Source organism: Suricata suricatta, chromosome 7, assembly GCF_006229205.1.
Source record: "Suricata suricatta isolate VVHF042 chromosome 7, meerkat_22Aug2017_6uvM2_HiC, whole genome shotgun sequence".
NCBI lineage: Eukaryota > Metazoa > Chordata > Mammalia > Carnivora > Herpestidae > Suricata > Suricata suricatta.
This window is the reverse complement of record NC_043706.1, coordinates 118,381,479-118,407,639: the sequence shown is the minus strand read 5'-3', so window position 1 is coordinate 118,407,639 and position 26,161 is coordinate 118,381,479. Positions and strand designations below refer to the sequence as shown.

The 26,161-nt window shown below is 40.5% G+C and overlaps 1 long non-coding RNA gene across 4 annotated transcripts in view; it reads right to left on the bottom strand.

The window, feature by feature from the left end:
* Positions 1-3,025: 3,025 nt before the first annotated feature.
* Positions 3,026-26,161, bottom strand: part of LOC115295945 — a 28,887-nt gene continuing 5,751 nt past the window's right edge. For 3 of the 4 annotated variants that reach the window (XR_003910639.1, XR_003910640.1, XR_003910641.1), the window contains exons 2-4: positions 19,119-19,185; positions 3,958-4,061; positions 3,026-3,305 (exon numbers count right to left, since the gene is read on the bottom strand). This is a non-coding gene — a long non-coding RNA (uncharacterized LOC115295945). Of the gene's footprint in view, positions 3,306-3,957; positions 4,062-19,118; positions 19,186-25,574; positions 25,881-26,161 lie in introns of those variants that run through there. The other variant, XR_003910642.1, reaches the window with a different exon arrangement.

Sequence of the window (26,161 nt, the reverse complement as noted above, 5' to 3'; positions counted from 1 at the left end):
AAGTTGGGTTAAGCCAATTACATTCTTTCTCCCAGAAATGCAGAGTCAGGGCTCTGAGGCGGAATTAATGGGTGACTGTTGAACACTTGACAAAAGGTCATGTAGTCAGGATGAAAATGGCCTTGTTGGGCTATATGCCAGCAAAAAGCTGCTGTGGGGAGACAGGAAGCAGAAAGAAGAACCATTTTGAAAGCCGAGGAGGGGGGCACCTGGGTGGTTCAGTCAGTTAAGCATCTGACTTCAGCTCAGGTCATGATCTTGAGGTCCATGAGTTCCAGCCCCGCATCAGGCTCTGTGCTGATAGCTCAGAGCCTGGAGCCTGCTTCAGATTCTATGTCTCCCTCTCTCTCTCTGCCCCTCCCCCACTCCTTCTCTGTCTCTCAAAAAGAAATAAACATTAAAAAAAGAAAAGAAAAGAAAAGAAACCATAGGAGAGGCACAAAGAGTGACTTCAACTCAGAGAAAAGCCAGCTGTGTAATTCAGGGCCCAGTGCAAAATGAAAATGTGGAGCCCTTTGTTCAAAAGCAAGGGGGAAAGTGCCATTAAAGGTACTAAAAATATGAAGACTTGTCCTTCAAAATATTTTATTGTTTATAAAATGTATTGGGGTATATTAGCTTAGGCTGCCTTAATAGAACTCTACAGATTGGATGGCTTACACAACAGAAATTAATTTTCTCACAGTTCTGGAGGCTGGAAGTCTTAAGTAAGATCAAGGTGCTGTCAGGGTTTCTGATAAGATACCTCTTCCTGGAGCACTGGGTGTTATATGGAAACCAACTTGGTAATAAACTATAAATAAAAAATAAAAAGATACCTCCTTGCTATTACTCACATAACCTTTCTTCTGTATACTCACACGTGCGTGCACACATACACACACAAACACACACACACACACACACACACACACACACACACACAGTGCGAGAGAGATGTCTAGTGTCTTTTCTTCTTCTTATAAGGACACTACAGGATTAGGGCCCAGCCCTTATCACCTTACTTAACCTTAATTACCTCTTTAATGGCAATGCTGCAGCAGTTAGCAAAAACACAGGTTTTAAACTATGAAGAATTCTAATTACTCCTTAATAGGTTTTATTGAAATGCACATGTGTACATTTTTATTTTGTAATAATTTTGCTGACAAAGTTTTATCACCGGAGCTCTATTCGTTCCTAGCCAAGGAGTTAAGATTTGTGCCAATGCCCCAGAGATGGGCTCCAGAGACAGCCGGGTAAGCTGGCCTCCTGCCATGGGTCCTGGCACTGGGGCCCCTCCTCTCTCCAGGGCCGTGGCTACTGCTGCCACTGGGGCTGCTTCTGTGGCTGCCCTCGCCATCACCATCACCATCACCACCACCCAGCCCAACCCAGGTCCCAGGCTTGGCGTGTAGAGCCAAGCTAACTGCGTGGCTGCCTGGTATGCACCTTGCCCAGTGCTCACCACGATACAGGTCAACATGAAACCTGCTTTTTCACATATCTCCCCTGCGCATGTGCATGCTCCACTGTCCAATCAAAGTTAACTTCGAAAATACAAGCTCCTCATTGGCTAGTCCTGGCACAATCCCAGGAATTCAAGCGGGTTTGCATCTTGTCTTGGGATGCCCCTAAGATGACCCGTTGTATTTTTGCAAAAACAAAACAAAAGCCTCTGTTGTGTGGACACTGCTAAGTACCCAGTCATTGCCAACCCTTTATTAAAAGAAAAATTGTTCTTTTCGGGGGAGCCATGTGCCACCTTTCCCCAACTCCCTACATCTAAAGAGAATGACGGAACTAAGAGCCAATGAAAAACAATCGACCCAATCCCGCACTGCCAATCTCTAAACTCTTCTCCTTATTACATTAGAAACATAAACTCTTCTCCTTGGGTACAGAGTCGGGCTTCTAATACAGGCAGCCAGATACAATCTTAACTGAGACCCTTTTAATGAAGTTAGCTTCAGTATGCTTTTGTTTCTTGGACTTTGCTGTTTGTGCTCCATGCATATCCTATGGGATCCCTTTCCTGTACAAGCCTTCTCTCAACGGGACTTTTGAGCCTACCAACCAGCTGTTTAGAGGGCTACCCTCAGATTTCCCAGCTGTTGGTCTTAAGAGCCATAATTTCATAGGAATGTACATCCCCTGGGTGCTATTTGTAACTCTTGCCCTAATCAGGACGGTTGTGCTGCTGAAGGGTTATTTCCTGTGGGACTTTGGCATGACACTCTTGCCTATTCCCATTTCCCCCACCAGTTTCATTTCCTAACAAACTACTTTCACATGACCCCTCATCTCAAACCACTTCTGGGAAATCCATCCTAAAATGTAATCCTGAATAGAATAGGTATTACCAGATGCTATAAACTGAGCGCTTGTGTCTCTTAAAATTTCTTTGTTGAAACCCCGCCGCCTATTTTTTTGCATGCACCAATGAAAGCCCATGTTGAGGACATAATCAGGAAGAGGGACCCTCACTAAGAACCTGGGCTTGCTGGCACTCTACGGTGTATTGTTTAAGTCACTCAGACAATGATAATTTGGTATAGCAGCCCAAACTGATTAAAATTTTAAGGATTTAAAAGTAAAAGCCAATCAGTTTTGACGCTGGTTGTAGGAGAGTTCAAATATAATGTGATACTTCAAATAGACATACACTTATTAGTTTAAATGTAACACAAATAAAATCACCATAAGAAGAGAATGCCACAATCTAGATACCAAAAAGACGAGCAAAATACAAATATACGTCAGCCAAAGTGTTGATGTGGGGCTTTCATAGCTCACAATGTCACTGGGAGGAACACTCCAGTATGGCCCTGGCTTCAGGAGGCCCAAGGTTTGTCACCCTCAACCCCTCCTCACCTCCCAGCACTGTGCTTTCCTAATCCTCAAGTCCCAATTAGCTTGCTGCTCTTTTCTGTTGCCCATTTAAGACATGCATTTGAGAGTTTTGTTTTGTGTGTGAAAGAAAATTTAACAGCTTTATTCACAGCATGATTATCTTTTATCTCGATGCTATGAGGCATATCTCCTTGATGTCGGCAGGGTTGGGAATTATTTTTAAAGGACTCAATCAATACTTTCATTGAGGAAATTGAACCGTGCTGGCTGGTAGGCTCAAGATGAAAAGCTGAAACCCTTTCCAATAGCTCACTTCTGAGGGCTGAAATTAGGGCAGATGGCTCAATGTCCCTTGATATGATTTGATTACCTGTCACTGCCAGATGCCCAGTCTGAGGTACGTGAAGAGAAGCACAGACAGACGGCTGTAGTTCCACTCTTTAGGAAGCAGAGGTGCCCTTTCAATTCAATGACTGCAAAGCAAAATGCGCCTTCAGATTTTAAGGAAATATAATTTTTTGAAAATGGGAAATGTCTTCCTGTCTTAAGAGGTCTGTTCTCAACATATTCCCTCTCAACCATTGTTTTTAACTGAATCTCTGTCATTCTAGAGCTCTACCAACCTATATATAGAAAATGTCCCAATAAAAGGCAACATTAATTTCATAAACAAGTAGAATTACAGGGATGGAAGGAAACTTCTGGATCATGTAGTGCTGAATTCAACCCCTTTTGGTTTTTAGGAGGCCAGCAACTCCCAGAGTTCTGGTATGACATGATCATGAGCTTCAGCCCAGCAAGATGGTGTGTGCATGTTAGCTTTTGGCAGCATAAATCAAGAACCTCCAACTCCCTTAAGCAAAGGAGAAGGTATGTGATTGAAAAACCTCTGGAGGTTCTCACAGAATCCAGGGGCAGAGAGAGTACATAAGACTCACTGGAAACATGAAAAACTCGAGAGCCCGTAGGATCCCACCTTCTGCCTTCTACTTCTCAGAAACCACAAGGTTTCCTGATCTGTTGTTCAGCTGGCATGTGACTCGACACACTTGAGGTCACATAACCACCAATGACCGTCTCCATGTCCCAAGTCCCCAACAGGAAAACCAAACTGGCCCTACTCACGGTGATGACAGCTTGGTCATGGGGAGTGTACCGAGGGAACTCTGACCACCAGTTCCAGCAGGTCACCTGACACTTGGAAGTGGGGAGGCAGTGTGGTTATTCAGCTGTAGAAGAATCCCAAGGCAGAAAACACTTGGTATCAGGGCACCTGGGTGGATCAGTCAGTTAAGTATCTGACTCTTGATCTCAGCTCAGGTCTTGTTCTCAGGGTTATGAATTACAGCCCTGCATTGGGCTCTACTCTAGGTGTGGAACCTTAAAAAAGGAAAGGAAAGATAGAAAAGAGAGAAAGAGAGAAAGAGAGAAAGAAAGAAAGAAAGAAAGAAAGAAAGAAAGAAAGAAAGAAAGAAAGAAAGAGAAAGAAAGAAAGAAAAACAATTGTTATCTCTAATAGTATAAAATGATTTGTTCTCCTGAAAAGTACTGTAAAATTGAAAGGAATTATATAATGCTTAAGTAGAATTTATGGAAAACAAGGGTAGTCCAATGTATTGGTTTATCTTTATTACTACAGTATATCACATCTATAGATTTTAAAATAGGAAAATGTCAGTAGGTATCGAGAGATTTGGTAACATTTGATAACCATCCATAATTTTAAAATTTAAAAAATTGTTAAAACATCACTAAAAATGCAAATGAGGGTGTCTGGGGTAGTTCAATCAGTAATTTCAGCTCAGGTTGTGATCTCCCAGGTGTGAGACTGAGCCCTACATCGGGCTCCGTGCTGAGTGTGGGGCCTGCTTAAAATTCTCTTTCTCCCTCTGCCCCTCCCTCACTTTTACTCTCTCTCAAAAAGAAATCAAAAAAAGGCAAATGACAAGCTAATTATAATATGTAATAGAAAAGGGGTTAATATCTTTAGAATAGAAAGAGACCTTATAAGAATTATTTTTAATTTGCTCCTCAATAATAAGAAATGAACAAAGAATGTGAAAAGGCAATTCATACACGCAATATACTCAGCCTTGTGAAAGATTAAAATACAAAATAAAACAGTGCTAGGGTACTATTTTTACTCAGCAAGAAGGCAAATATTGAAATAGTGATTACTCCTAAGGTTGTGTAGTGGTTGGTAAAATATACAGTCTTAGGCAACGTTTTTGGAAACATATATTGGTAAAACATTGTGGATAACCTTCTGGAATTATTCACTAAGAGCCTTAAAACTGACTATGCAATTTTAGTAGGAATTTATCAGATATATTCAATATTTATATAAGTAGGTGCTTACCATGACACTCTTTAGAAGACAGGAAAATTGTAAACATTAAAAATGTATAACAGTTAGGAATTTTAATAATTTATGATGTTGTAAAAATAGAGTAACAAGAGAAGATAGAAAAGAATATACACAAAATTGTTAATAGGTTTACTTCTAGGTGGAATTTTTTTGGTTAATTGTGATTTGTATATTTTCTTTGTACTTTTTTATATTTTCCAAAACTTCTATAATGTCTAATAATTTTGCTATCAAAAGAGGGAAAAAGGTAAGCATTCACAAAAATGCAAGAGGAAAATAAAATTTCAAAATGGAAAAAAATGGGGAAATATTGGAGTTATTGTGCTTAAAACTAATACCAAAAATAAGTAAAATAAAATTAAATGAAATATTAAAAATAAGTACCAATAAAAAATGTCAGATGAAAAACTATTATTTAATATTTTTCCAACCCTTCAATCCAAGAAATAAAAAAGAATAGTACAGAGGTTAATCCTTGGAAAATAGGTTAGAAAAACTATCCAGATACAGTAAGATAGCCTTCTTTAAAATAGCAATCATGGGTGGGTCAAAAAACATTAAGTAGTAAAGAGGAAAATATACAAGTTTGAGATTCATAAAAGATATTCATGTCTAAATTACCTTCCAAAAGATTGTTATGAGGATTAATGTAAGTAAAATAATAAATAAGTAAAATAATAGATTTGAAAGCCTTTTTATATTTTAAAAAATGGTATAATGGTAATAATAATAATTCTATGGATGTGTTGTTTTCAACAAAAAAACAATTATAAAATGATGTGACCCCTTCCAACCGTTAGTCACTTTTCTCCCACTTGCCAAAAAATAGATTTTATATTAATGAAAACCCATTGCTGATATCCAGGAGAACAAAAATGTAAAAATCAGTGGCTTATAGCAGAAAAACAGTATCTATCCCGTGGCTCTCACCACCCTGCACCCTACTGGGTGTGGCACCTAAAGAAGTCAAGACATAGAGGGCATTGGGGTGTGCAGTTCTAGAGTGAGGGGGTCAGAACTGCACAGAAAACCCACTAGGAGAGCACGTGGTCTGATTGTCTTGCAGAGGCCACACATACAAAACCCAAGGTCATTTCCAGCCCATCCCCCCACCAGAATGGGTGAGTGAGTGGTCTTCTTTTCTAGAGGCAGCAGAGGTCAGAGGGGCTAAAAGGCACGACAGGGAGGAAGCAGAGGGCACAGGTAGAGATAAGAGTGTCTAAATAGAAAGTGGTATCCAACAGGATAATGTGGGTCCTTGGCCTATGGGCCAAGGCTGAAGGACCATCCCTCATTTAGGAGCTGAAAAATGAGTTGGACAGTGTATAGGAGCCACTCCTAACCACTCCCCATGCCCAGCCCAATGTCCTCCTTGAGTTCTGAATTGGTTGGAAGACAAAAACTCAAACCTGAAGTCAAGAACTGTTTTGTGCCTGAACTAACACACATACCAAATAAAAAGCAATTCTAAAACAGAATAAATATTAATAAATTAATAAAACAGTATCTGAATACCTATTCCCAAATGTATTTTACTTATCTAATAGTCTCTCCTGCTTTTCCATCGACATTTGGTTCAAAACTTCATGCTTCCTTAGACATATGTAGTAAAAACCAAACACGAGGTTCAAACCCCAGCCCCACCACTAACTGTATGATTTCCAAGATTGTTTAACTTCTTTGGGACTCATTTTCTTTAAAAAAAAAAAAAAAAAAAAAGGAGCAAAATATTTATTTATAGGGTTGCCAGAAATGTTTTAAGATAGGGCAAGGAAATCACTTGGAGAGTGTTCAACGCATAATGATTGTACCATAAATAGTCGGGTTTTTTAAGTTAAATAATGTTTTGTTTTTAACATTATCCTTTGCAAGTTCCATAACATCACTAACACTTATGAAGTAGATGAAATGAGCTACAGAAACTTTTACTCACTGGGATTCCTCTGCAGAAGTGCTCTATTTTTATTTGAAAATATTGAAATATTTTGATAAACTGATTGGAATTGAGGATAAGACACCACCCCCCAAGACATGCTTCCGGTGAGAAATATCATAAATGGAGTTTCAAGAGGCAAGTTAAGTAGTTTGTTTAGATTCTGAGAAAGAAGGACAAGGAAAGGAGAAAAGCAAAATGAGAGGTGGAGAGAGGGAATAAAAGGAGAGAGAGAGAGAGAAACTCCAGAATTTCATGCCCAAGCTAACTAATCAGGCAGACACACAGAGGGTCTCCATGGCTAGCTTGTCTAGTCTAGGGGAAAATCATCTCCTCTGAAAATTTTAGGAAGGACCTTTATGTAGTTTTTTGCAGGTCACTCATTTCCAGAGGGACAAATGCAGAGGTGAATGCACAATTTGTCCTAGTCTAGAAGATGGCCAATGAACCCAGTCACGTGCCCAGAAAAACCGATAAGGCAGTGTGAACTGTAAAGTACTGGAATGAGGAGGGATACTGGTTTAGAACATCCACTTCCAAATAGAGATGGCCAATATATGTTGACTCAGCACTTTCCCTGACATTTTTGTTTTCAGCTTCCCAGAGAGGCCTGTCTCTTTAGAGAAATTGAGGCAATCTGACATGTCCACACACTCCATCGTTCTGGGGTACACATGTCTTGCTCCTGTGCCCCCCTGGGTCAGTTTCTCTACCTCCAGAACACTTACCTGATTTCAGAACACAGGCTTGGCTTTTGGCAGTTCCCCTTCTCTTGCCATAGCACTAGGGCCAGTTGGGGAAAAATGAGCCCCTGTTTGTCAATTTATATGTAACAATGTATACAGGCTCAACTAGCCTAGTTATTGCCAGTTGACTATATTAATTAGATTTCATCGAGGCAAAAACTATAAGACTCATATGACAGATGCTAAGTAGACTATTTGCAAGTAAAATTAAGACCTGCTCCAACTCAGTCACAAATCAGAGACCGCGAACCAAAGACCCGGAAGCCCAGAGTCTATTTTGTTGCACGAGCTTGCTACCGTAATAGACAGGCATGCTTCACTCCCCTTGGTCACTTTCTAGGTGTGGGCACTGTGAATGGGGGTGACTTGGTTCAAAAAGTCACTTACCCTTTTTGAGGAGTAAAATTAAGTACAACAGCAATGAAGATTACTGGAAATTGTTTTCACCTCGAAAAGAAAAAAAAAAAAATCTCTCCCCACTCTCTGTAGAACCAACACAGGCACAGCTCACACAGCCAAATTCCTCAGCACTCATTTAAGATCCTATCAGTGATCCACATCTGTGATTAGGCAATTAGGGGCTTTGCTTTCCTAACTCCAGCCAGATTCACTGGGAAGACAAGAACTGGAGTTTGAGTAAAGACAGGAAGAGAAGAACACTGCGGAACTTGTGAAAAGGCACCCCAAGCTGGCCGAAGTTCTCTAAAGGCCTGGTGTCTCTGTCTACATACTTTTGATCCTCATTCCCATGATCTGAGATTCTCAAAGGGGATCTCTCCTTGGGGAGCTGAGCCACGTAGAGATCCCTTTGAAAACATCAAAACGAACACAGATGTGTTATTTGCTGTGAAGAAGAAATTCAGAAAATTGAGATGTGCAATAAAACAAAAAAGATGATATTACAATCGTGTTATCTCCAACATATAAACAATCTCTTAAACTAACTTTGTGTATTTTTGGGCTTATGTTACATCAGTTTAGAAAACTAACTTAGCATACTAGGAGCAGAAGTCTACATAAAGCTAATTCAGTTTTAACAATTGATATTTGCAAAAAAAAATGGAAATGAGTAAGTTTTTAACAAAATATTTTTATCTATAAAAACAATCCATGTGTATTGGGTAAATACAAAAACTACAAGAAGAAAATAAAAATCAATAGTAAATCCAGCATCAAGGGAAAATCCCTCCTAACATTTTGAGATTATTTATGCTCCAGACTTTTCTATTCATATATTTAGACCTACTTTTTATTGTTACCTATTGTATGTGCAGATTTTACATTTAAATATGTTTTTGTACAGGTGAAACATACATGTGGCATTAAATTCAAAAGGCCATACCAAAATAAAAAAAAAAAAAAAAGACTCTGGATACCCAAGTGCATTTGCCAGAGGCAACTAGTTGCCAGTTTATCCTAACTTTATTTTTAAAATAAAAATGATAAATTTGTTTTTAAATTCTCTTAGAAAATAATGCATATATGAATATGTGTATATAATTTTAGTATAAATTAGAGCATCTTATCCACATTGCTTTGCACCCTGTTTTATTTGACTGCTATAAATATAGTAACATACTTGAGAAGTCCCACAGAATCACTACAGAAAGATCCTTCATTATTTTTAAAAGCTATGTAAAGGGCACCTGGGTGGCGCAGTCAGTTGAGCATCGGACTTCGACTCAAGTCATGATCTCATAGTTTGTGTGTTCAAGTCCCACACCAGGATAGCGGCTCTCAGCTCAGAGCCTTCTCAGATCCTCTGTCTCGCCCTCACTCTCAAAAATGAATGAACATCAAAAAAAAAAAAAAAGGACCTACGATATAAAAGCTATATAATGTTCCATTGCCTCAACATTGCATATTACTTAGTCAGTCTCCTATTAATAAATATTTACACTGGTGCGTCAGCTTAATCACTTAAGCATCTGACTCTTGGTTGCAGCTGAGATCATGATCTCAGGGTTCATGAGTTTGAGCCCCTCATCGGGCTCTGCACTGACAGTGCAGAGGCTGCTTGGGATTTTCTCACCCTTTCTCAAAATGGATAGAAAAAACTTTAAAAAATTTACGCTGATTCCAAACTTTTTATTTATCATCTGTATTTTCCCCTGGTATTATAGAATTCAATTTTCCCATGTCATTATATATTTTTTACATTTAAGAGTTTAACAAATTACATAATACCATATTATATGTATTTATAGTAATTTATTTAATTAATGCCTGGTGGGTAATGATCATCCTTCTGTACAATGATTTCCTCCCGTCTTGCCGTTTCTTTGTGATGGATTACTAGACATGTGCCCAAAGGATACATAACTATTAATGTTCTTAACACGCATTTTCAAATTATTTTCAGGGTAAAAATGATGCCAATCTATAATTCTATCAGTAGTCCCTATCAGTACTATTAGCATTTTTAAAATTAAGTTTTGCCAATATCACATGTGACAATATCTTGCTTCATTATTCATTTCAGTTAATATTAATCAAATGCCACCACACCCCCAAGGACAACTGTCAGCCCTGGACATACAGTGGTGAGCAAAGCACCTTCCTTATGGAGCTTTCATAGGGGTAGGGGAACAAGTAATAATTGAGTTAATATAATCTCAACAAAGAAGAAGAGCTGTGAAGAAAAACACAGCAAGGTAAGGAAGAACAGTGCGCAGGGGTAGAGGTAAGGATGGTATTTGAATAAGGGATCAGGGAGAGCCTCTCTGATAAGGTCACATCTCAGCAGAAACCTCCATGAAATGAAGGAAAGAAAAATGGGGAGGATATTCTAAACATAGAGGACAGAGGCCCAGAGGAGAGATGCAGCCTGTTTGGTTGAAGAGCACCAGGAGGGCCAATGTGCTAGTGTAATGTGGGTGAGGGTAAGAGACAGAGTGGACCAGGGACAAGTCATGTAGGGCCTTGTAGACCGTATGAATTTTGTTCTAAGTGTAACAGGAAGCCACTAGACAGTTTTAAGCTTTAGAATAACCTGATCTTAGATTTTCAGCAGGTGATTCTAAAAAAGCAAGATGCAGAACACTGTATACAGTATATACAAAGGAATATCCAGGATAACTCTGGAAGGAAGTGCAAGAAACTGATTGGCTCTGGGGAAAGGAACTGGATGGGATGGAGGGTTAGATTTGGTTTTCACATTATTAATTCTCTCTGGATCATTTTTAAATTGAAATTTTTCATTTGTTTTTAATTTAAAAATATTTTACCGTGTGTTTGTATTTCCAATTTCAGAGAAACAACTTCTGGCTGCTCTGTGGACACTTATCTATAGGGAACAAGCCAAAGCAGGAAGACAAGCTAGGAGGCTGTTACTGCAGCCCAGCAGGGAAGATGGAGGCCTGACCTGGGATGATGGAGAAGTCATTAGACTCAGGATGTATTCTAAAGACAGACAACTCACCCACAGACTGGAGTCGGCAATGACCCCTCAGGTTTTGGGCCAGAGCAAACCATCTAGAAGATAGCACCATGGAGAGAGAAGGACAGACTTGAGAAAGATGAGGGTAGTGGGCAGCCAGGGTAAAAACCAAGAAGGTAGAGAGTTCCAGAACCAAGTGAAGAGAATATTCCAAAGAAGAACAGGGGATCAACATCAAATGCTACAGACAGACCAAGTGAGGTGAGGGCTGAGGACTGACAAAGGGCACTGGCCACTTTGACAAGAGCATTTTTTTTTATGTCTATTTATTTATTCTGGGGGAAAGACAGAGTGGGGGAGGGGCAGATGCTTGCTTAACCAACTGACACCCCCACCCCCACCCACCGCCAGGAGTCCCAACAAGAGCTGTCTCAACGGACAGCTGGAGACAAAAGTCTGATTGGAAATGTTAACTGTTCATAACTTTGTCCTCTTTTATTCTATTGATGCTTTAGTATTTTTTTCTTAGTGAGTTTGAAGAATTCTGGGTATGTTTGTCATACTTATGGTAAATGTTTTCCGTGATTTACATTTATTCTGATATTTTAAGTTTTTAATTTTTTTGACAGATTCAGATGTTTACAAACATTTATGACTGCTTTTATAGTCTTTGATCCGATAATAAAATAAAAATGCACCTATATTTTCTTTTTCTTTTTTTTTTTACTTGTTCATATTTTATGTTTAACCTGAATCCATTTTAAGTTTATTTGGGGCTAAAGTATGAAGTATCCATCTAAATTTATTTTTTTCCCCAAAGAGTTCATTGTCATTCATTGAGCAATTATTTCTCTCCCTACTATTTTATGATGCCATATGGTCTGGATTGAAAGGTGTCCCCCAGAAAGATATGTTGGAGCCCTAACCCCCAGCACCTCATAACGAACTAATTATATCACTGCAGATGTACTTAGTTAAGATGAGATTATGCTGGGATGGGCCCTTCTCCAGTAGGACTTGTGTACTTATCAGAAGAAAAGAACTAGATGCAGAGAGAACGCCATCTGAAGACTGAGAAACAAAGGCAGAAGATGGCCATGGGACGCTGGAGGCAGAGACTAGGGTCATGGCCCCACAAGCCCCAGACCACCAAGGGTTTCTGGCGACCATGAGAAGCTAGGAAGAGGGCAAGGCCGGATTCTTCCCCAGAATCTTCAGGAAAAGTGCTGCCCCGCTGGCATCTCAGTTTCAGACTTCTAGCCTCCAGAACCACGAGAGAAGAAATTTCTGTTGTTTTAAGACACCCAATCAATGGTACAGAGGCCAGCAGCTCTAGAACATTAATAACCCCTCTTTATCATATGTAAAATCCTTGCTTCTTGCTTCCACTGATTTATATCTACTAATATACCAGTATAATGCTATTTATTAAGTTTTAAATTTATTTTAATATTTAATAATTTTCCCGCATTACTTACGTTTTCTGAATTTTCTTAATAACCCCCCCAAATTGTTCTTCACAAAAGTTTATTTTTAGCAAGAATTTGTCAAGTGTTGTTTCCTCCAAAACATGAACCCAGTAATTCCCACAGTGACTTGTGACTTAACAATGACAGAAATCTCCAATAGATTACGTTGAGTCATAAAATCTCGTTCATTTAAAATAAGATTTAGCTTTTTAAAACTGGTTTGCATTTAACAATTTACATTTATTTCAGAAAACTAGACAGATGGGTGTTTTAAAAACAATTATAGATCTTAAAGAATAATAAAAATTTTCTATTGCATGCATGTAGTTGAAGGAAACTGTATTTTCAAAAAATAAGAATGTTATTATCATGGATAATGCATGTCTTTGACTTCCACATTATTAAAAATGTTTAAAAATGCTTTCCCATCATTCACTTCAAGTAAAGGACATAACAGACAGTCTGCCCCAAGGACACTTCACATTCGCCACCCACTGGCCTAGTGCCCCAGCTCTGATCATAAATGTTTTCCCCAAATCCCTACCCACTTCACCCAAAGCCTTTCCCCGCCCCTATCTCATGAATGGATGGACCCCCAAATCCTTCAAGGCCCCCTCAAGTGTTGCTGATACCTTGACACCTTGAAGCCACCCCAGTTGGAAATAATTTCTGCCCCCCCTCCACTGAACTTGCCCCTTTTTTATCTCTAGTTCATCTTTCACTTACCATGGCTTGTGCAATAATGTTATCTTTTATCTATGCTCAAGGTTTGAATTGTGATTTATTAAATTATATTCATTTGAGCAATATATTTTATTACATTGTGCCCTAAAACCTTCTTTTTAATAAGATGGACTAATTCTGTCTCTCCCTCCTAAATTTGTACTTCCAAATTACCTCTGCTTTTGCAGGATTAAATGATGAGAACTGGCCTTGCCTAAGACAGTTTCGTAAAGGGAAACACCCAGCATTTAAAATGCATCTTTATGTAGGCCAGGGTTGATGCCTACAGCTATTTCCCTACATGCAAGACACAGCATCACAATGACAATGGTGTTTCCCAATGTGCTTCGAACATAATTTTCTCTGTGTTATGAAATAAGCACTGGGAAAGGGTCAGGAAGACAGGATTCAAGTTCTAACTTCCTTCTAATCTTTTACTTTTCTGGGCCCCAGTTTTGTTTTTGTTTTAATGTTTATTTATTTATTTATTTTTGAGAGAGACAGAGCGTAAGCGAGGAAGGGGCAGAGAGGGAGGGAGACACAGAATCTGAAACAGGCTCCAGGCTTTGAGCTGGCAGCACAGAGCCCGACCCGGGGCTCAGCTTGGCCCCAGGACCTGAGTCTAAGTCAGATGCTTAACTGACTGAGCCCCCAGGTGTCCCTCCACCTCCATCCTGGTTTCTTCATCAGCATGGTGATATTACTGCACTAGATCCCTGGGAGGTTTTGGTTTTGTTTTATTTTTTTTTATTTTTTGCTTTGTTGTCTCTTTTCATTGTGGCAGCAGTAAAGACTTATTAAAAAATTAAAGTAGGAAGACGGGCCATAATAGATAAAAGGGAACTGACCTGGAGGGAGCTGGGAGAATGGTCTGGAAGCCAGCCTCCTGGCCTTCCCCTACCCTCACAGCAGTCCCCTACGGCAATTTTTCTGTGACTTGAACCCCAGGATAGTTCCTGAGGACACCCTTTAAAACCATTAAACTAGGTCAGGGTTTCCTAAGCATCAGTACACATACCAATTGAAAATTTTTGCCAGAATCAGCATCTACTATATGTTATTCATTCCTTCACTCATTCGTCCATTCAACATAGACTTATTGAGGCCCTACTCTGTGCTGGGGTACAGCAAAAACAAGGCCCCTCTGTCAGGGGTGGGGTGGGGATTACATTCTATACAGTCCTCTCTCATGGAGTGAGGAATCCAGATTCTAAATTCAGACAGATCTGGGTTTGGTTGGATGCAGACATGTCTGCCCCTTCCAACTGTTTGAATTTGAGCAAGTTAAAATTTTCTTTGCTTTAGTTTGGTTTTCTGTAAAATGGAATTCAACTCTGACAGTGGCTGGAAAGGAGTAAGATGAAGCGCTATGTTGGAAACACTCAGTATGTGACTTGGCGCACAGCACTTCCTAACAGCCATTATTTTTCTAATCTACTTCCCTTTTTAACTTAAATAATTTCTTTAGCCTCATCCTAAGCAAACAAATGTAACATATAATTATACATTTCTAACAACCTAAAGACATATACACAACTCCCTTTAAAATGTCCTTCCCACCAAAGTTCATTTGGGTAATTTGTGTGACAAAGGTGTGTGTGACACATTCAGGAAGCAGGGTCGCCCAATCTCTTCTGTCACAGTCAGTTCATTCTCTGGTTAAATGCAGTGGAAGGACCTAATTTTCCTCAGCGTGCTGCTGCTGCCACTCCTATCCATGCCAAGAAAACAGTCATTAGGTCCTTAATTATTGTGTTTTGTATCTAGCAAATAGCCTGCACCCATTTCTTCATCATCCAGGTGATAATCAAAGTCACACAAGGTGTGATGAAACCACATTACCAGGTCATCCAGACAGCTCCACAAAGACAATAAACCAATGAATGGAGAGATGATAAAACATTTATATCATATATTGCTTATGAAGGATTTTTCAGAGATAAGAGACGAGAATGGAGTTTGTGAAGTTGGCTATGGGAGCACCAAGTTCAGATCACAAGTAACCCCCTCCGTCCCCACAGCCCTGGGTGTGGTCTAGAGAAGGCTGCAGTGCCCCTCTCTGCTGCCCTCATTTCCCCCAAGACAGAGGCTAGGGACTCGGCAAGGGCAGGCATTAGGGAACCCTGGGTAAGAGATCTGCTAGCCTCCTGTTGGACCACCACATACAAGCAGACTTTTCTAGAAGCCAGACCTCTCATAGGGTCTGCCTTTCCAACCTCTACCTCATCCACCTACACACAAACTTTCTGTTACCCTGAATTACCTGCCAATTACTGAGAATCCTATGACAACCACACAGAAGTAGAAAATGTTAGACGTAAACCCAGTTTTCTGGTGACTGGGCTGTGGCCAGCTCTCTGAGTAATTCAGGAACTCTGTGGACACCCAGTTTCTGCTTCAACACTAAACTGAGGCCACCACTCTCCCCTCTCCCACCCGGGGACAGTTACGACCTGATTGGTGACCATATGTGGGTTTTGTCAAGGATCTGTGTTGTAGTCCTAGCTTGTCTGTCACCAGCCAGTTGTGTGACACTGGGCAAGCGTCACCCTCTCAACCTTATGTCCACCTTTTGGAAATAGAGGAGTGTGTCTGATGGGATTTCTAAGGTCACTTCCAGAGCCATTTAACCAATCCGATTCCAACCACCTCTTTTCCGTGACAGCCCTTCAAATATTTGACAGCAATGCTGACATCATCTCTTCCTTAGCAAACATGCCCCTTCCCTTCCACAGGTCCCTGTCGAGCCTGGTTTCCAGATCCCTCTCTGCTCTGGTCACCCTTTTCTGGAAGGGGGCCAGCTCATCAGCTCGTTCAGATAAGGGACAGAGCAGAGCCTGCCTGGGACTTCTTCCAGAGCCACCAGCTCACTGCCAGAACCAAGACTGTCTGCCTAAATTAGAATATCTGGTCAGTTTCCCTTGTTCCCTATTCCTGTTGCAAAACCACTGGGTTCACAGACACAAGGAGTTAGATTTAAAATTTTCACTGTTAGGAAAAGACAGAAAAGCTACCCACTAATGCATAATCTCATATTTTCCCAGACATTAATTTAAGAAAAGAGAAACATTAAGAAAACTCCTGTAATATATACTGTGAAGCTTCTAAGCTTCTCAAAGAGCAACTTGTCTCTAGAAGTACAAGCTGGAAGAACACCATTTCTTCTGCAGTTGAAGAAAAAGCACCCACTAGGGTAGTGAACACAGCCGAGAAGATGCTGCTGCCACCTTGTGGCAGCAACTATTTGTATCACAACTCTGTCTATAAACAAACTTAGTGATCAATCACTGAATAAAATATATACTAACTGGTTTTCCCATGAGCAGCCCTGAGACAGAGAAAATTAATGAAGATAGCACACTGACCCAAGCTTCCAGATACTCCATTCTTCTTCTTCTTCTTTTTTTTTTTTTTTTTTTTTTTTTTTGAGAGACAGAGTGTGAGCAGGGAGGGGATGGGCAGAGAGAGACACACAGAATCCAAAGGAGGCTCCGGGCTCCCAGCTGTCAGCACAGAGCCCAACACAGGGCTAGAACTCACAAACTAAAAGACATGGCCTGAGCCGATGACAGATGCTTACCTGACTGAGTCACCCAGGCGCCCCCATATACTCTATTCTTCTCATCTTTCAGTCCGCTCACCATCCTGGGAACCCTCCTTCCTCAGGAACCAGATGCACTGTGACAAGCCCCTGAAGTGGGGTGTCCACCCCTGTGGTAGAGGGTGTCACATCTGGGACTGGCCATCTCTGACTCGCAGAGTGTGGGGCAATTTTGAACCACAGCGACTTGCTTGCTCTCATCCCCTTGCCCCTACCTGAGGGAGGGGTAAGCAGTAGCAGTTTTTCCCATCATTCTCCACATTTTTCAAGTTCGTTGAACCCCTTGGTCAGGTGTCTCAAATAACACTAATGTAAAGCAAATGTCTTGGCCCACAGTCTGCTAAGTACCGCAAGGAAGCCCCTGACATCTGACTTCCATCTGGGCAGGGAAGATGAGTCACCTTCCGAACTTAGCATTACAGCCACGTAATCACTGTCACGTAGAGTCTGCATCAGAATTCTACCTAGGGGTCTGCATGCTGGGGGACTCTGGGGCACACAGCTGTGTATTCCCAGGTTGGGATGTCCAGATTCCAAGCCCCAAGTGCTTATCTCCATGAGGGTCAGCAACACCAGCCTCTCCCCTTACAAATGTGTCCCTTTCTTTCCCAAAGGTCCTACTGCAGGACCGTGAAGGGGCTGGAGATTCAACATGCAGGGAGCAGGGGTGACCGTGTGTATCTAGTCTAGTGATAACCCCCAGGGCTGATTTCAAGAAGTTTGGCGATCTCAAAATAACTTATTTTCCCCATTGCTAGCTCACAAGTTCTATTAACGGAAGAAAAAGGTGCAAAAAAGGAGGTAGTAAATTAATCAGTGGTACAGAAGTGCCATATTAAGCTTCTTTTACAGCACAAAGTGATACTTACTGAAGTATCTTCTACAAAAAGAATGATAGCTACATTAGAGAAATGGACCCAGTGTTCTGGTTAAAAGTCGATGAGGAGAAATCATGTAAAGAAGGGGAAGGATGGAAATACACACCAAATGGAACATACCCAATATTCCCTGCCTGATCTGGAGCAGAGGCTAGAACCTCCTGCACGTTATAAACCTGTAGTCTAATGAGAAGGATTTGCAAACCAACCAGTTACCAAGAAGAGCCACTCAGCCACATGCAAAGTGCTGGCGAGTGTCACAGGAGGTGACCCGTGCAGTGGGTCCCATGCCTGAGAGCACTACATTGGTCCCTCCAGTGCGGTGGGCCACAAACAGCTGTATGAAATACCTAGAATAAGATCTGGAACAATCCATGCAAACTGTGACTGTGGTTACCTTTGGGGCATAGGGGCGGGGAGAACTAGGAATAGAGAAGAGTGATTAATGAGGATATTAACCTATAATATATTTTTTAAAGAGTATTCATTTATCACATGCATAATTTTAAATGCATTAAAATAGAGTAAAAAGTTGGTTTGCAAGCATAATTCATTCCAGAAACGTGCTTGTAATCCAAAGCACTTGTATATCATAGTGAATTTCAAGAACCATTGGCTCAGTTGTGATCATGTGACATTTGGTGCCACCTGCCATTCGTATTGCAAGATATCGTTAATTTATGAAGTTAAAATTTACTAGGAATGTTTGCTCATCTTGCAGAACACTCAGAGGACAAGTTACTCCAATCCAAGGTTTTACTGTATATTGCAAAAATATACAGTATTTTTGCTCCAGTAGAAAGGGCATGGGCATAGGTTGCCGAGCTGGGTTTAGGTGTCAGCTCTATTTCTTCCTACTAACGTCTAGCTTTGGGCAAGTCACTAAAACCCTTGAGCCTTGGTTTCCTTGTCTATGAAATGGAGACATTAATACCTAACTCACAGAGTTATTGTGTTGCTTGAGACTGTAATAGGAAGTACCTGAAATTCAGTTGGTCCTAAATAAATAAGAAAATAGAAAGATGATTGCCCAAGCCAGAGGTACTGCAGGCTTATGAGGATGGGAGCAGAGAAAATGGAAAGAAGAGAAAGATGGGAAAGACACTTCAGAGACATGACGGACAATAAGATGATTTGCCAACAGAACCGAGGCTCCGGACCCGAAGCCTCCTTGCCTGTACCTGCTCACCTTCCCTGGCTGCCCTTTGTTCCGCTTTCTCCTCTCAGCATGCCAGAAGCTGCCGCTGCAGGAGAACCTGAAAGGAAAAGGGAGAAACAAATGGAACAGAATGAATTTAAGACCAAAGAAAGTCCATGGTGGTTCTTTTACATATTTCTCTGTTGCAATGGCTATTTTATAAAAGAACCTGCAAAGCCGCTGCTTTCCATGAATGAGTAGGTGTCCCCATCCTGAAGACCTTCCACTCATAACATAGCTCATTGTGATGGCCTTCTTCCGTCTCTCCCTCTAAACCATTCTCCACGGAAGCAGATCACCCCCGAGGAGGCAAGAATTGCTTCTTAGAGAACAAAATCAATCTCACTACTTTAATATATAAGGTATATATATATATATATATTACACACACAGATATAGAGAATATGTGTAATATTAAATTTTCATTAAGTGGGGCGCCCAGGTGGCTCAGTCGGTTAAGCGTCTGACTTTGGCTCAGGTCATGATCTCATGGTTTATGGGTTCAAGCGCCATGTCAGCACAGAGCCTGAAGCCTGCTTTGGATTCTGTGTCTCAATCTCTCTCTGCCCCTCCCCCAGTCATGCATGCAAGCCCTCTCTCTCTCTCTCTCTTTCTCAAAAATAAATAAAAAATAAAAATTAATTTTCATGAAATGGCATTATAAAAACACAGCTGAAAAGGCTCCTTAGAGGGGATGATAATGGAAAAAAAAGTTGTAAAGCCTGCTCTATATTGTAAGCACTTCAGGGACAAGGATTCTGACATTCTTCATGCTGAGAAGAATGTGTATGCATAATAAGCATTAATAGCAGTATACTGGGTGTAAGGAGATAGGGAGGAAAGTGGAAAGCATGTGCATTTCACATCCATCTTGAGCCAGAAACAAGGGGTAACATTCAGTGGGCTTAAACACAAACACCACTGGCTCACTTCACTGTTAGTTCATTGGGTAGGTAGTGAAATGCTTCAGCACATCTCAATCCTGACAAAATCATCTCAAGAGAGATGACATCTTCTAGAAGCTCCCCTAGAGCCTCCAAAAACCTTGCCCTCTTGGCCAATTTGCCTGACTGAGTTATAAGACTTTTCCAATTTCCATTTCAGGCAAAGGGGTACACTCCTCCTTAGACCTGTCCTGACCAGCCCTAGAGCTGGGCCTTCCCTCTCTCCCTCCCATTCTTGCTCCCTCCAGTATAATATTAATATACAGGTGCAGAGGAGGGGCACGAGCCTACTTCTGTGAGGGAGGAAGAAAGAACTGATGGATGCTAGTCAGACGAACAATGGAGTTCACTTAATCACTGGCTCAAATATTCCTGAGCAGTTTAAGAGAAATGGGCTTCCACAATGTTCCCTCCATATTTTAATGGATCTTAACAAAGCAAACAATTTATAAATTAATTATTTTGATCATATTTATTTTGGCTAGCTATTTAATTTAGATACATGAAATATAGTTGTACCTTTCCATGGTATAGGCATATTTTACAGTGTATTCTGGTCTCTTGTTTAAGCAACCTTAAACAAATCTTGGGATTTTTCTGAGAGGGTATATGGTATCTCATGGATCTGAGAACCATGGATTGTAGTTTTAACCTTTCTGAGTTACATGGGTGACACCCAGAAAGTTCTTTCTCTCTCTGAAATTTGGCTTTCTTGGCAATAAAGATTATCAAAGTCTCTTCCATCGCTATGATTCAACATCTTGGAATATACTTCTACTATATAATAGATTATAGAGGTTTGTAGGGTTTTACTTATATCAATGCTTTTGCTAAATATTCTAAGTCCTGTTTATAATTTTTTGACATTGTGAACAGAAGCAAGTTCTCAATTATAATGCTGTTTGAATAGGAAAATAGAGTCCATTTAACCATAAGCCATGTTGCATCATGGTTTCAAAGAGGGAATATTTGTAGCAACAAAAAAAAGCGCCTGTTGGAAACAGTTTTAAATGATCACACTCAATTGCTCAATTGTTTCAATGGATGGATGGATGCATGATGGATAGACAGATGAATGAACAAACAGGTAACTAATGAACAAATGTTCTTGCTGTCTCATATTAAGTATAATTCACTGCTGACACTGAGGAAATTAAGTGGCAGGTGTACGTCTTTCAGCAATTAAAGACTGGATATTGTCCCTATTCTACAAATAGACCTATGGATGCCTCTTCAGCTTGTGTCCACATTCACAACATACTCTATTGGCCAGCTTCCCAAAGGGCCTACTGACATTTTCATTAGACTCTCTGCTTTCTCTTTATTAACACATCTCAACAGTATGTTGCCCCTTTGCTGAGAGAAGCCTGTGACCACACTGAGGTTACAATGGCAAGGAAAATCTCTGGTAGTAGTCACATTTCCCTAGTGATGTTTCTTTTATGGGTCATGAGATTTATAAGTTGTTACTAAAGAGTCTGAGTATGTTTTCTTTTTATGCAATTTCCCATATAAGAATAATAAATAAACACACAAGCACAAATATACACACACCTTGAGCCACTTACCAAGTCAGTAACATTTTTATGGGGCACCTGGGTGGCTCAGTCAGTTAAGTATCTAACTTTGGCTTCGGACATGGTCTCGTGGGTTTGTGAGTTCAAGCCCCGCATCAGGCTCTCTGCTGTCCGCACAGAGCCCACTTTAGATCTCTGTCCCCACCCCCTCCCCAGCTTGCACACCCTCTCTGTGTCTCTCGAAATAAATAACCTTTAAAAATAAAGTCAGTAAACTTTTTAGAATACTAAGGGTACTGACAAATTATCAACGTTTCTAACATGAAATTATGATCTAGGATTATTTTGAAAGCAGTTTTCAACTTCAGCTTACTAAATTAGCATAATCAAATAGCAAATATTCCCAACTAATATATAAAGCCCAACCGACAAAAGCGAACTCTAACATCCCAGGCTCAGAAACGGGACATATGCTTCCTCAAGTCCCCATTCAGTTGAAGACCAACCACCACTGTCAACACTACCCTGTGATTGTTGCTTTTGTGGCCACTTCCCGCAGCTGCCATCTGGCTGATTAGAAGGGGTAAAGGGCTGTGGTGACAGGCCCTCAGGGCATTACTCCAACCCTTTGGGAAACAGAAGGAAATGTTAGGGACTCTAATTAGAGACCCAGGAACCACTAATAAATAGTTCAAGCAGTCTCAAAGAGAAGAGGTACGTGTCTGAAAGAAGTGATCCCATCAGGTCCCATATTCTACATTCTCCGTTAGAGTCTTCCTTTGATTTTAGAAGAGTTGTTCACATTTTTGTTCATTTTAATTACAAATCTGAGCGTCCAACCATGTCCCTATTATTAAGAACCTAAGAATATCTGTTCTGTGTCAGGCCTATGAGCTAGCTATTCAGGCATTCATTTATAAGCGTCTGTTATGCACCAGGTGTGGAGTGAAATTCTGGAAATTTAAGACAAGTAGGATAAAATTTTGCCCTGAAAGTGTTTAAAACAGCTGATTCGATACTCCCTCCCCAGTGCTCCATGTTTACCTTTCTTTTTTTCCCATTTGTGTGTTTTTGAATTTTTTTTATCATTATAGCATACAAAGTATAAGCTCTGGGCTCAGACTCAATTTGAATCCCAGCTCTACTTTTCATTAGCACGTGACTTGGACAAGTCACTTATTATTTCTGGGCCTCAGTTTCCTTATAGGCAAAGTGTGGGAAATGATAGCTCCTTACAAGATAAGTGCTTACAAGATGTTAAATGAGGGGCGCCTGGGTGGCTCAGTCGGTTGAGCATCCGGCTTCGGCTTAGGTTGGGTCGGGTCATGATCTCACGGTTCGTGGGTTTGAGCCCCACGTCAGGCTCTGTGCTGACAGCTAGCTCAGAGCCTGGAACCTGCTTCAGAATCTGTATTTCCCTCTCTCTCTGCCCCTCCCCTGCTCACACTGTCTCTCTTTGTCTCTCAAAAATAAATAAAAAACATTAAAAAATTTTTAAAGATGTTAAATTAGTGGGAAGTGTTCGCTATTCTTCCTAATATACCATGTTTTCTTGTACCATCAACAATGGCATTATCTTATATTTCATCTCCATTAAAAATGTATAACTGAGATCAGAAAGGCAACATTGGGATGGTCATAAAATGTCAGAAGGCAGCTGAAACACATTAATTGGAATTCTGTTTACTGCTTTAACTAGTAGAGAAGTTGAGTGTTTCCTTACACATTTACTATCCCTTGTGTCAGGGGAAGATTTTCTGAGTCCTTGGATGTGGGTGTTTCCTATCCTACTTTTGTGGATATCCAGGCAACCTCATTTTGTCCTTTTTTAGAGAAGAGGAAGATTGTGCTTTCTTAAAAAATGGAATTACCTTCATCATTCCCTCCAATTATAAAAATAAGTCATGTTCATTATAAAATGTTTGGAAAATACAGCAAAGTATATAGAGCAAGGCAAAAAAAAAAATCACTCAAAATTCCAATAGCAAATTAGGAATAGCAACTAAAACATTTTCATATATGTCCCTCCATGCATTTTACACACATATAAGTAATAAAATGGTAAAATAGAAGTTGACAATGAGAGCTTATCATGTGCCAGACCCTATTCTCAGGGCTATATATATATACTAAGTTAATTATCAAAATAACCCTGTGGGATAGGCTGCCAATAGTATATCATTTTACAGCTGCAGAAACCAAGCCACAAAAATGTTAAGAAATTTGCTCAGAGCCGTATTTGGGGGCAGAACCAGGGAATGTAGAACCATGATTCAAAGCCAACAGTCTGGCTTCTGAATTCAAGCAAGAAACCACTATGCTCTAGTGCTTTGTCAAGCTACACATGCTATTTTCACCTAAAAAGATTATGAAAAATTCTTCCCAGGCTCTTAAAAGATATTTATAATTTAATAATCCTTGTAATAGTTCATCACATATATGTTCTCATAGTATTTATGTTATTTATTATAGAATGGTATTTTATATTTATATATTTTTAAAATTTTAATGTTTATTTTTGAGAGAGAGACAGAGTGCAAGTGGGGGAGGGGCAGAGAAAGGAGACAAAGAATTGAAAGCAGGTTCCAGGCTCTGAGCTGACAGCACAGAACCTGACACACCGATCAAACCCACAAACCATGAGATAGTGACCTGAGCAGAAGTTGGATGCTTAATTGACTGAGCCACCCAGGTGCCCCTATTTATATCTTTATAAATACATATTTGCAGGGGCACCTGGGTGGCTCAGTCAGTTGAACGTCCAACTTCGGCTCATGGTTTGTGAGTTAGAGCCCCACATCGGGGTCGCTGATATCAGCCTTTCAAGCACAGAGCCAGTTTCAGATCCTCTGTCCCCCTCTCTCTTTGCTCCTCCCCTACTTGTGCTCTCCCTCAAAAAATAAATAAAACGTTTAATACACACACACACACACACACACACACACACACACACACACACACACAGGGGCACCTGGATGGCTCAGTCAGTTAAGTGTCCAAGTTCGGTTCAGGTCATGATCTCACAGCTTGTGGGTTCGAGCCCCACATCGGGCTCTGTGCTGACAGCTCAGAGCCTGGAGCCTGCTTCAGATTCTGTGTCTCCCTCTCTCTCTGCCCCTCCCCTGCTCATGCTCTGTCTCTGTTTCTCAAAAAATCAACGTTAAAAAAATGTTTAATATATATACAAATATATATTTCTATATTTAACAGTCTCCTATTGTTGAACATTTAGACCATTTACCATTATAAACAGTGACTATCACCCTTTTAAACAGATAGATCCATGTCTAATTACTCCCTCAGGATAAATACCTGTAAGTAAAATGAGTTTTCACTTTTTCATACTTTCAAAGGTCGGTGCCAAGTTGCCCTCCAGGAGACTTGTAGCCAGCAGGCTATGAGAATGTCTACTTCCTCACACTTTTGCCAACACTAATAAAATTTCCCTCAGGCTAAATGAAAATATCATTGCTTTTCAAATTTCTATTTGTTTGATTAGTCATTGACTATTAGTTAATTACCATTCATCATTCTTTTGAAAATTGCCATACTTTGCTTTTTCTAACACAGTTTGTGAATTTTTCTCACTGACTATAATTTGTATTTGTATATTAATATTAACATTTTGTCTAATATCAGATGTTGAAACATTTTCCTCAGTTTTCAAGGACTTACATTTTCATTTACATATTCTGGTCTTCTCAGAAAGTGGCTTTTTAAAAATTGGGATTTTCATACAACACTACAGGTGTGACTCAGAAGGCCTGATACCAATTAAGGAAGAAAGGCATTCCCTAATAAAACCAGATAAAAATATTACTAAGTTGAAGACCCAGGTTTATAATAATTTTAAAGATATGGGAGAAAGCAAATTATCAGACTGGTAGACAATTTCCCAGAAGAGGAGCTGGAGGCTCAGAGTAATTAAGGAACTTGGCTAGAATAGCATATAATTAATTGATTAAACGAATTTGAACCCCGACCACCTGGCTTCAAAGTCGGAGCTCTACATAGGGAACTTCACGTCTTCCATCCCGGCACCTCCACAGCTCTGGTCCTGTCCTTACTCAGTTTGTCGCTTTGGCTTAACATCTAGATGATTCCCTCTTCGTCTCTGGCTCTGGCCGTGGAAACTTTGAATTCAACAGGGGATGCCAGCCTCGTGGAGGTCAGACAGAATGTCCTGGTTGTTGATTAGCTTGTTTTACTCTGGGCTTTGCGTTGAGCAGTCGGCTTTGGTGGTGTCTCAATACCCTGGCTCGGGGCCAGCCACCTAATTTGCAGGGTCCAATGCAAAATGAAAACGCGTGCCCCTTAATGAAGAAAGAAAGAAAAAACTACAGATAAAAAGGCTTTTCCCTTTCTCCCAAGATTTTCTCTATTGCCCCTTCGTGATGTTTTGTTTTTTGCTTTTGTTTTTGTTTTGCTATTTAATGCCACATGCCCAGAGCACTGGAATACCCTCAGCGACACTGCAGACCCACCACGGCCCCCGGGCGCCCAGCGGGGGACTCCGCGCACGCACGGAGCATGCGCGCGCCCCGCCCCCACAGCTCCCAGGCCCTGCGCCGCC